General features: G+C 42.8%; 1 protein-coding gene across 2 annotated transcripts in view; it reads left to right on the top strand.

The window, feature by feature from the left end:
• MCM10 (minichromosome maintenance 10 replication initiation factor) overlaps window positions 1-12308 on the top strand; it is a 108504-nt gene that overhangs the window by 78468 nt on the left and 17728 nt on the right. The window contains exon 21 of one of the 2 annotated variants that reach the window (XM_053894622.1): window positions 4209-4525. The exons of the other annotated variant lie outside the window; for it this stretch is intronic. The gene's annotated coding sequence lies outside the window, so the exon portion shown is untranslated. Of the gene's footprint in view, window positions 1-4208; window positions 4526-12308 lie in introns of those variants that run through there. 2 annotated transcript variants of the gene reach the window in all.

Genomic DNA, 12308 nt, shown 5'->3' with positions numbered 1-12308 from the left:
ACTTGAAGTCTGAAATTGTGATGCCTCCAGTTTCGCTTTTCTTTTCCCAAATTTTCCCAAATTGCTTTGGCTACCTGGGGTCTTCTGTGGTTCCATGTAAGTTTTATGATTGTGTGTTCTAGTTCTGTGAGAAACGCTGCTGCTATTTGCATGGGGGTTGCAAGGAATCTGGGACTTAAGCTGAGATTTTCACCATCTGACTGCTCTGTTTGGGGGGAGACCTAAACTCAGAACTGGTGGTGAAAGCCCATTTCCAGCGTCACTGGGACTCAGGAGAAGCTGGTCTGTGGGGAGAGATGATGAAGCAGCTTCCGGAGGAGACCTAGGTTCCCTGAAGCACTAGGCCCCTGGCCGACTCTCTAGAGGTCACGGACTGGCCCGAGACCCTTATCGTAAAGGTCCCACTGTGCTCCCACTGGTTCCTGCAACCAGTTCACTCAACCAAGTGTGCATGCCCAACTCAAGCAGATTTGGGGTATAATGATTTGTTTCTGTAATAGTATCTGCTCTTTTCAGTAGGACCAAAACACCTGCAGACCTCTTTGCTTATTAGCCCGATGAAATACATTGTGGTCTTACTACCGAGAGTAATTTGCAAGCGTTTCTAAAAATTAATTTTCAATTACAGTAATACATGAATATATTCTCTTTATAGAAATTAAACTATTATAGAAATTTCAAGGTCATAAAGTATTGTTAGGGGTTTTTAATTCTCATTTCTTGGTTAGCAATTTTTAAATTGCAGACACATGTATCAGCCCAGAGGCCCATTTGAGCTCAGGACTTAATAGCCCAGAGGGACTCGAGTTCCTTGAAGTCAGAAAGCATGTCCTCATCATCTTTATGTGTTTTACACACAGCATATACCTGACTCACAAAAAGTGCACAGATTAGAGGGGCCTGGATGGTTCAGTCAGTTAGGCGTCTGGCTCTTGCTTTGGCTCAGGTCATGGGTTTGAGCCCCACGTCAGGCTCTGTACTGACAGCACGGAGCCTGCTTGGGATTCTCTCTCTGTCTCTCTCTCTCTCTCTCTCTCTCTCTCCCTCCCCCTCTCTCCCTCTCTCTCTCCCTCTCTGTCCCTCCCCTGCTCGTGTTCTCTCTTTCTCACTCTCTCCCAATCTCTCTCTCTCTCAAAATAAATAAACTTTAAAAAAATGTGCACAGAGTATTGATAACTGAATGAATGAGTGAAATCAGGCAATTGGACTACATGATCCATAAGACCCTCTCTTTTATGTTCTGTGTATTCTGATTCTATAAACTGCTCACTTGCCCAAAATTGCTCATCAGCAGATTGCTGGACAGTTTCTGTGTGTGTGGTAGAATCCCTTCACAACAGCAACTTCCATAACATGATCAACATCCACATAAAAGATTACTCACCATCTACCTCTGTTACATTTCAAGAAATACAAGTTGAATTGTAGTGTGGCTGAAATTTTAGGAAAATGTAGTGAAAACATTCACTAAAAATGTATAAATGATCTTTTAATGCATTATTCCAATGATGAGGCAAAGACTCGGCAGGCCAACTACTGGGGTTCAAATCCTGGCTCACCACTTGCTAGCTGTGTGATCTTAGGCAAGTCACTTAACCTCTCTGCGCCTGAGTTATCTCATGGGTAAAACTGGGATGATGACGATGGTGTTTTGCCTGTAGAGTCGTTGCGAGAATTAAAAGCATCCATGCAAGTTGAGTGCACACAGCAGTGCTGGTCATATAGTAAGGCATGATGCAAGTGTTTGCTACTACTGTTCCTAGTTAAAGGAGAAATGGAAATTATTCAAACATAATCGACTGCCCAGGCACCCCCATACCTGGTGCACACTGCAGTCTCAGAGGCTGGCTTCTCCAGCAAATGCCTGAAGGGCCAGAAACTCAACCCAGAAGGGCAGGGTGTCCCTACCTTGGGAGAAGGGAAAGACTCAGCAGTTAAATTAATTGCTCACCTTTCCTCCCATGGCAGTGACTCCAGGGAGCCTTTGTGTAAATGCCCTGTGACAACCAACAGGCTCTTTTGTTGTGACAGTGTCACACCGGCCACCTGGCATTCACTCCCTCCCCTTTCCTGCCTCACGCCCCTTCCCTCACTCTTGTCTCCTGGGATTTCACTCTCCTGCAAAGAGTTGGGCCATACGCTTCTGCCTCCAGCCCTGAAGTTTAAGGAATTAGGGCCAAGAGAGACATTTCCCCGTGGCAGATCTTCAAGTTTCACTGAGGAAATGAAACCACAATCCCTGATTTTCTTTGCAACTGTGAGGAAAGGGCATCAGCAAGTATGCTGAGTGTGGTGTGATAGAAAATGCCTGGGCTGGGAATCAGAACTACTCCACTGGCCTGGCTTACCTCTTGCACAAATCAACTAAGTTACTTTTCAGAGAACGTATTACCAGAAAAAGGAGCAACATACATTTGACCTCCCTGGCTTACGTTTATGAGGGCCAATACGCATTAATTACAACTAGCACTTACTGGGCACTTGGTATTGCATCGACAAGCCGGATAGCTTTATTTTGAAAGATGGGTCTCGCATCTTTCCCTCCCCAGGGGGGCACCTGGGGAGCTCAGTTGGTTAAGTGTGTGACTCTTGATGACTCTTGACTTCAGGTCAGGTCATGATCTTGCAGTTCGTGAGTTCAAGCCCCACATCGGGCCCTGTGCTGACAGCATGGAGCCTGCTTGGGAATCTGTCTCCCTCTCTCTGCCCCCCCCACCCCCCCTCTTGCTCTCTTTCTCTCTCAAATAAAACTTTAAAAAATTAAAAAAAAAAAAAAGATGGGTCTTATCACTTCCAGTTTTCAAATGAACACTGTAAGACCCAGAGAGGTTAAGTAATTGACCCAAAGTCACACAGCTCATTAGTATCAGAGCCAGGAATTAAATGCAGGTTTATCTGACCTCCAAGCTCATCAACTTTCCACGGTACTCTTCTGCTTGTCCGAGGAACAAAATGCATGGGAAAAGATGTCAAACTCCATAATAATAATGTACGAATAAATGAATAGTGAAAGGTACTCTGGGAGTTGAAGACCCTGCCAACCAAATTTATTCTCAGAAAGGCCATGTTCTTTGAGGCATTTTGCTCAGGAAATAAGACACAAAAATCAGGGACTTAGGAAGACAAAAGTTATTTCTATCCTCTTGGCCCCAACTCCTCCTTTCTCCTAGAAGTATCTCCAAACCATCCTTGCCATAATGTTTTCAAATTGTCTCAGGCCACTAACAAAGATTGGCTCTCTAAGCTGAAAGAGGCATAAATGATATCAAGAAATACCAATTCTGCCAAGAAATAAAAGAATCTGGATGCTGGAAAAATAAAGACATGTATTAAAACTATAACCATGTTTGGAAGTAAGCTACCAAAGAGAACAGAAACAAGGCTGAAGCTTCATTGTCTCCCTGAAAGTTTCAAGGTGTATATTACGGGCTGATGTGTTTCCCCAAATTCCTAACCCCCGGTAGCTCCGAATGTGACTGTATTTGGAGATAGGGTCACTAACGAGGCAATTAGGGTTAAATAAAATCGTTGGGATGGGCCATAATCCAGTGTGACTGGTGTCCTTGTAAGAAGACATCAGGACACAGACACACAGAAGGAAGGAGCTCGTGAAGACACATGAAGACACAGGGAGAAGACGGCCAGCTACAAGCCAAGGAGAGAGGCCTCAGAAGAAACAGCCCTCCCTGCACCTTGATCTCAGCCTTCTAGGCTCCGGAACTAGGAGGCTGTGTAATTAGGCTGCTCCTTTGGGGTACTTGTGAGGGCGGCCAGAGCATAACAACACAGTGTGTGTCATCAACAAGGCTACCGGGCTCCATACTCGGTGACCACAGTCAAGAGCAAGAAATCCATTTTGCATCATGACCCAAGTTACACACACACATGTGGGTTTTTTTAATGTTTGTCTTTTAGAGAGGGATAGAAGGAGAGCGTGAGCACATGAGTGGGGGAAGGGGAGAGAGAGAGGGACAGAGAACCCGAAGCAGGCTTAGTGCTGCAGCAGAGAGCCCGATGCAGGACTTGAACTCATGAACAGTGAGATCATGACCTGAGCCGAAGTCGACGCTTCACCGACTGAGCCACCCAGGCACCCCCTACACACGCACGTTTAAAACGGAAACACTGCTTTCTCTTACCTTATGCGGTGGTCTCTGATTTTGTCTTCTCTGTTTTTTCATTCTGTTCTTTTTTATTCTTTTATTTAGAAATTGAGGGTGTGACCTACAGAAGTACTGACAGTGACCCTGGAATGGGTCACCACTGCAGCCCGAGGAGCGCCGCACCAGGCCAGAGCTGCTGAGGGCCACAGCGTGCTTCCTGGGTGACGGGTGATGAGCCTGTGTCACATGAGGGCTGAGACAGGCCCGAGAGAGTCAGTCAGGACACAGCCCTTCCCTTCATGGAGTTCAGAATGGGTTTTACCTTTCCCATGCAGGCAAGCTATGAAATCCAGATGTGTGGGGGCAAGCTGGACGGGTGTTGTAGCAGACGATGACATTTGGTCTGTCTGCTTCCTTTTTTTTTTATGTTTACTTATTTTTGAGAGAAAGAGAGAGACAGAGTGCAAGCGGGGAGGGTAGAGAGAGAGGGAGACAGAGAATCCAAAGCAGGCTCCAGGCTCCGAGCTGTCAGCACAGAGCCTGATGTGGGGCTTGAACCCACAGACTGTGAGATCATGACCTGAACCGAAGTCGGATGCCCAACCAGCCGAGCCACCCAGGCGCCCCGGTCTGTCTGCTTTCTTTTTGCAACCTGATCTTGCTTTGAGGCTGTCCCACCCCCCTTTGATGTGTGTGTGGTCTTAGTGTAAGTGGTAATATCCCAAAGCACAGAACCAGATAGACCCATGTTCTGTCTGTTTCCACCTCTGTCCCCAGGGCTTTGATTGCAGAGCAGGGGCCCCAGAGACGGGGGCGCAGGGGGCCCATCCATCACCATAACCACTGGCGCAGCCTGTCCCTTTGTACTGTGCTCTTTTCCGCTGCACACCCGGCCCCCCAGCCACACGGCATTTCCATAAGCCCTGGAGAGCCTGCTCACGCAATTTCCCATGGTTGGGGCTCAGTTCCTGCTGTTGGCAACCAAGATTTCGGATGGATATATAACATGGATATTTAAGCGGAGTCCTTGAGTACCGTAGATCAGTATCTCCCACGCATGTCACAGCAACTGCTGTCTGGGCTAAAAGTTACACACCAAAGTCTTCACACGGTGTTGCAGAGTTAATCTAGATTAGCAACTGGCCACACCAAGGAAAAAAAACTGCCTTATACTGGGCAGGGCTGGGCTCCTAGCACCTTCTTGTTTGTCTTGAAGAAACAGCGAGGTGTGCTGAAGTATCACCTCACTGTGTCAGGTGCTTTCTGCCAAGGTACAAGGTACGAAGCACTTCTTTGCTTTAGTAAATGTACATCTTCATCCAACGCAGGGCAGGCAGACAAGAGCTCCATGGTCAAATCTGGCAGACTGCCTGTTTTCGTAAATAGAGTTTCATTAGATCATAGCCCCCCTGTCCATTTATGTGTTTTCTCTGGCTGCCTTCCTGATGTAACAGCAGGGCTGAGTAGTTGCAACAGAGACAGTATAGCCTGAGAAGCAGAAAATATTCACTATCTGGCTCTTGGAAGAAAAGGATCACTGGCCCCCAACCTAGGGCAGAAATCCCCAAACCAACCAAGAGAAAGTTTGTATTCTTGAGTGTCCAGTTTCCAGTTCGCTCACAATTTCTTTCTGTTCATTTGCGTATATACACACACACACACACACACAGTACGTAGATGTATGTATGTAAGTTCCAGGCATACAGCTCTATAATTCGACATCTGTATACACTACAGTGTGATCACCGTTACAGATCAAGTTACCATCCATCACCATACAGTTGGCCTCCTTCACACCATTTTGTCTACTCGCCACCCCCCTTCTCCTCTGGTACCCACTAGTCTGTTCTCTGTATCTTTGAATGTTTTTTTTTGTTTTTTTTTTAGATTCCACATGACTGAAATATGGTATTTGTCTTTCTCTGACTTATTTTACTTAACATCATACTCTCAAGTTCCATCTATGTTGTCACAAGTGGTAAGATTTCGTTCCTTTCCAGGAGTGAGTAATATTCCATTATATAAATATATCACGTCTTCTTTATCTGTTCATCTATTGATGAACACTTAGGTTGTTTCCATATCTTGGCTATTGTAAATAATGTTGTTGTGAACATAAAGGTAGATACCTTTATAAATTAATGTTTTTATATTCTTTGGATGAATATCCAGAAGTGGAATAGGTGGGTCATGTGGTAGTTTTGTTTTTAAGTTTTTTGAGGAGCCACCATAGTGTTTTCCATGGTGGCTGCACACTTTACAATCCCATCAGCAGTGCGCAAGTTTCCCTTTTCTTCACATCCTCACCAACACTTGTTATTTCTCGTCTTTTTTATAATAGCCATTCTAAATAATGTTTTTATTTATTTTTGAGAGACAGAGCATGAGTGGGGGAGGGGCAGAGAGAGAGGGAGACACAGAATCTGAGGCAGGCTCCAGGCTCTGAGCTGTCAGCACAGAGCCTGACGTGGGGCTCGAACTCACGAACCGTGAGATCATGACCTGAGCCGAAGTCAGACACTTAACTGACTGAGCCACCCAGGCGCCCCTATAATAGCCATTCTAACAGGTGTTAGATGATACCTCAATTGTGGTTCTGATTTGCATTTCCCTAATAAGTACTGATGTTGTACATCTTTTCAAGTGCCTTTTGGCCATCTCTCTTCTTTGGAGAAATGGCTATTCAGATCCTCTATGCATTTTTCAATCAGTGTCTTTTTGTTGTTGAGATGTCTGAATTCCTTATATATTTTGTATATTAACCCCTTATCAGATACATGGTTTGTAAATATCTTTTCCCATTTGGCAAGTTGCCTTTTCATTTTGATGATGGTTTCCTTTGCTAAGCAGAAGATTTTTATGTTTTTATTTTATTTTTTTAAATGTTTATTTTTGAGAGAGAGAGAGGGAGACAGAGCATGAGTGGGGGAGGGGCAGAGAGAGTGGGAGACACGGAATCCAAAGCAGGCTCCAGGCTGTCAGCACAGAGCCCGAAACAAGGCTCAAACTCACAAACTGCAAGATCATGACCCGAGCCAAAGTCGGATGCTTAACCGACTGAGCCACCCAGGCGCCCCAAGCAGAAGATTTTTAGTTTGATATAGTCCTACTTGTTTATTTTTGCTCTGTTTCCCTTGCCTTTGGAGTCAGACCCACAAAGAACTCACTAAGGCTCATGTCAAGGAGTTTACCACCTTTGTTTTGTGCTGGGAATTTTATGGTTTCAGGTCTTACGTTTAAGTCTTTAATCCACTTTGAGTTAACTTTTGTGTATGATATAAGACAGTGGCCCAGTTTCATTCTTTTGCAGGTAACTGTCCAGTTTTCCCAGCATCATTTGTTGAAGAGACTGCCTTTTCTCCATTGTATGTTCTTAGCTTCTTTGCATAGATTAATTATCCATATGTGGTTTTTTTTCTGGGATCCCAATATTTTCTTTTCATCTGTGTGTTATGTTTGTACCAATACCATACTGTTTTGATTCCTATAGTTTTGTAATATAGTTTAAATTAGGGAGCATGATACCTCCAGCTTTGTTCTTCATCCTTAAGATTGCTTTGGCTATTTGGCATCTTTTGTGATTCCATACAAATTTTATAATTATTTCTTCTAGTCTTTGAAATATGCCATTGGAATTTTGATAAGTAGTGCACTGATTCTGGTAGATTGCTTTGAGTAGTGTGGACATTTTAATAATATTAATTCTTCCAAAACTTGAGCATAAACTATCTTTCCATTTATTTGTTCAATTTCTTTCATCAGTCTTTTATAGATTATAGTGTTCACTTTTCACCTCTTTGGTTCAAAGAGATACTTTATTCTTTTTATTCTTTTTGATGCGATTATAAATGGGATTGTTTTCTTTCTCTTTTTTTAAGTTTACTTTTATTTATTTTGAGAGATAGAGAACAAGCAGGGGAGGCGTGGAGAGAGACGGAAACAGAAACCCAAGCAGGTTTCACACTGTCAGTACAAAGTCTGATGTGTGGCTTGAACTCAAGAACCATGAGATCATGGCTTGAACCAAAATCAAGAGTCGGGCACTTAACCAACTGAGCCACCCAGGTGCCAAATGGGATTGTTAATTTCTCTTTTGGATGTTTCATTATTTGTGTATGGAAATACCACAGATTTATGTATATTGATTTTATATCCTGCAACTTTACTGAATTTATTTACTAGTTCTAACAGTTTTTTGGTGGATTCTTTAGGGTTTTCTATATCTGGGTATCATGTCAGTTGCAAATATTGGCAGTTTACTTCTTTGTTTCCAACTTAACTGCCTTTTATTTCTTTTTCGTGCCTAATTGCTATGGCTCAGACTTCTAGTACTGTGTTGGATAAAAGTGTCAAGAGTGAACATCCTTGTCTTGTTCCTGTTCTTAAAAGAAAAGCTTTCAGCTTTTTCATCATTGAGTATGAAGTCATATATGGCCTTTATTGTGTTGACATATGTTCCCTTTACACACACTTTGTTGAGAGTTATCATAAATGGATGTTGAATTTTGTCAGATGATTTTTCTGCATCTATTGAGATGAGCATATGATTTTTATCTTTCATTTTGTTAATGTTATGTATCACATGTATTGATTTGCAGATGTTAAACCATTCTTGCATCCCTGGAATAAATCCCACTTGATTGTGATATATGAGCCTTTTAATGTATTGTTGAATATCTGCTAATATTTTGTTGAGGATTTTTGCCTCTGTGTTCATCAAGGATATTGGCCTGTATTTTCCTTTTTTTTTTTTTTTTTTTTTTTTTTTTTTTTTTTTTGTGGTGTCTTTGTCTGGTTTTGGATCAGAGTAATGCTGTAAAATGTGTTTGGAAGATTTCCCTCCTCTTCAACTTTTTTCTTTTTTGAGAGAGAGAGAGAGAGAGAGCACACGCAAGTAGGCAAAATGACCAGAGGGAGAAAGAATCTTAAGCACGCTTCATGTTCAACATGGAGCCCAACATGGGGCTCGATCCCACAACCCTGGGATCATGACCTGAGCCGAAATCAAGATTCAGACTCTAAACTGAATGAGCAACTCAGGCACCCCTCCTCTTCAAATTTTTGGAAGGTTTTGAGAAGGATAGGTATTACATCTTCTTTGAATGTTTAGTAGAATTTGCCAGTGAAGCCATCTGGTTCTGGACTTTTGTTTGTGGAGAGATTTTTGTTTACTGCTTCAAACTCCTTACTAGTAATAGCTCTATTCAGCTTTTCAATTTCTTCATTATTCAATCTAGAAAGAGTGTATTTTTACTAGGAACCTATCCATTTTTTCCAGGTTGTCCAGCTTATTGGTGTATAATTGCTTGTAGTGGTCTTTTATGATCCTTTGTATTTCTGTGGTATTGGTTGTAACTTTTCCTTTTTCATTTCTGATTTAGTTTATTTAAGCTTTCTTTTTTTCTTGGTTAGTCTAGCTAGACTTTCTCTTTTCAAAGGATCCGCTCTTGGGGCGCCTGGGTGGCTCAGTCGGTTGAGCATCCAACTGAGATCAGGTCATGATTTCATAGCTCATGGGTTCGAGCCCGCGTCAGGCTCTGTGCTGACAGCTCAGAGCCTGGAGCCTGCTTCAGATTCTGTGTCTCCCTCTCTCTCTGCCCCTCCCCTACTCATGCTCTGTCTCTCTCTCTCTCTCTCTCTCTGTCAAAAATAAATTTAAAAACATTAAAAAAAAATTTATTAAAAAAAAGGATCTGCTCTTAATTTCACTGATATTTTCTATTGTCATTTTAATCTGTATTTCCTTTATTTCTGCTCTGATCTTTATTGTTTCTTTACTTCTAATTTTGGGCTTTTTCTTTTTATAGTTCCTTTAAATGTAAAGTTATATTGTTTATTTGAGATATTTCTTGCTTTTTTGAGGTAGGCCTATATTGTTATGACCTTCCCTCTTACAGGCTCTAGAGGCTTGCTGCCTCTTACAAATTTTGATATGTTGTATTTCTGTTTTCATTTGCCTTTAGGTGTTTTTTAATTTTTCCTTTAATTTCTTTGATGACCCATTGGTTGTTCACTAGCATGTTGTTTAATTTCCACATTTTTGTGGGTTTCCCTGTTTCTTTGTAATTAACTTTTAGTTTCATACCAATGTGTTTGGAAAAGATACTTGCTATGATTTAAATTTTCTTGAATTTACTGAGACTTGTTTTGTGTCCTAACATGTGCTCTATCTTAGAGGATGTTCTATGTGCACGTGAGAAAAATGTATACTCTGCTGCTTTGGGGTAGAGTGTTTTGTATGTGTCTATCAAGTTCATCTGGTCTGATGTGTCAGTTATGGCCATTGTTTCCTTATTGATGTTTTTGTCTGGATGGTGTATCCAGTACCCACCTACCTTGTGTAAAGGTGCCTGGGCATTACTCTGAGTTAGGTACCAGGGATGGAGAGGAGGGAGGTATGTTGCCCTGGAAATAGTAGACATGGACTGAGCCAGCCTGAATGACCCAGGCCCCAACCTGCCACAGGGACCAGCCTTCCCTGAGAAACTTCTAGAGTCTGGCCACTTTCCTGGGGTGCTTCCAGTGAGCCTGATGAGGTGCCCACTGCTCAGGAGCTTCACAAACTGTCAAGAGGTGCCACATTCCTGTCTGCACGATGCCTAATTAATGGTGCCCTTGTTGCATATTTCAAACATCACCCCTGCACAAACCTTTGTCCCCACCCTCTTTTTCCCCTACCTTCTAGGACACATATCAGCACCCCTCAATGGGTTTAGGACTTGATATCACATTCTGTTTCTGTTAAAATCCCTGAGGCTGAGAATTACAACATGAGGGTCAGGCATGCAAGGAATGAGAAGGAAAAGTAAGCTTCATCTCTCAAGACATTCAAGCCATGTATGGCTATTTGAAATCTTTTCTATAACCTTTATAGAAGAAGGCATGTGTAGGACTAAGAAGAGACCAGCATTTAGATTAGTCACAGAAAGCCTCTAAAAAGATAGAACAATCCTTGGGGCACCTGCGTGGCTTAGGTGGTTAAGCGTCTGACTCCCACTCAGGTAATGATCTCACTGCATGTGAGTTCGAGCCCCACGTTGGGCTCTGTGCTGACAGCTCAGAGCCTGGAGCCTGCTTCGGATTCTGTGTCTCCCCCTCTCTCTGCCCCTCTCCTGCTCTGTCTCTCAATAGTAAATAAATGTTAAAAAAAAATTTTTTTTTTTTTTTGAATGAGGAGCTCCAAGCAGATACCAAAGGCAAAGGTCCGTTCTTCCTAGGCTGTTAGTCCCACATCATAGAAGGGGATTTTTTGTTTTGGTCTGCAGCTTTTTTTTTTTTTTTAATTTATTTATTTTGAGAGAGACAGAACGCACATAGTTGGGGAGGGGCAGAGAGAGGAGAGACAGAATCCCAAGTAGGCTCATCCACACAGAGCCCGACACAGGGCCTGAAGTCACCAACTGTGAGACCATGACCTGAGCCAGGATCAAGAGTCAGATGCTTAACCAACTGAGCCACCCAGGTGCCCCGTGTTTTGATCTACACTTTGAACACCTTCTGCCCTTTGAGCTTAGTCTCTGGTGAAATGAACATTAGTCCAGGGTACATCCCCTTACACCCTCTGTGAAACCAGGCTATTCCTCATTCTGCCAAGATCTGGTGATATTCCTATTCCAGCTCTTCATTTCCCAGCTGACTTGTGCTCCCACTTTTCCCAGGTGGGAGCACACACTAAATGAACTGTCCTAACTCACCCTGGTGTGGTCTTTCTTCCACATCTGTTACACAGAATGGATGCCTGGATATTTGTTAAATGAATCAGTGGACAAAAGGGACACAAAATAGGAAATGACTGACTACTTGGCATTCACTTGAAAATGCACAAGGGAAGGGGCACCCAGGTGGCTCAGTCAGTTCAGCATCTGACTCGGCTCAGGTCATGATCTCATGGTTCATGAGTTCAAGCCCCAAGTTGGGCTGTGTGCTGACAGCACAGAGCCTGCTTGGGATTCTCTCTCTCTGCCCCTCCCCCAATCATGTTCTTTCTCTGTCTCTCAAAATAAATAAACTTTAAAAAACTGCATAAGAGAAATAACAAATTGTGCTGTCTAGTTGTTCTACTGAAGTTTATTTTAAATGTGAAGGGAGTTTGAAAAGTTTTTTGTGGAACAGTGCTCCATACATGCTGCTTACACAGGCATTTATTGTGTACATTTTATGTCCAATTATTCCATAATCCAGTTTTGTTAAACCCTGTCAGCGATG

Source organism: Panthera pardus, unplaced genomic scaffold, assembly GCF_024362965.1.
Source record: "Panthera pardus isolate Hobbes unplaced genomic scaffold, ASM2436296v1 HiC_scaffold_6, whole genome shotgun sequence".
Lineage (NCBI taxonomy): Eukaryota > Metazoa > Chordata > Mammalia > Carnivora > Felidae > Panthera > Panthera pardus.
Note: the sequence above shows the minus strand (reverse complement) of the source record. Positions and strands in the feature narration are given on the sequence as shown.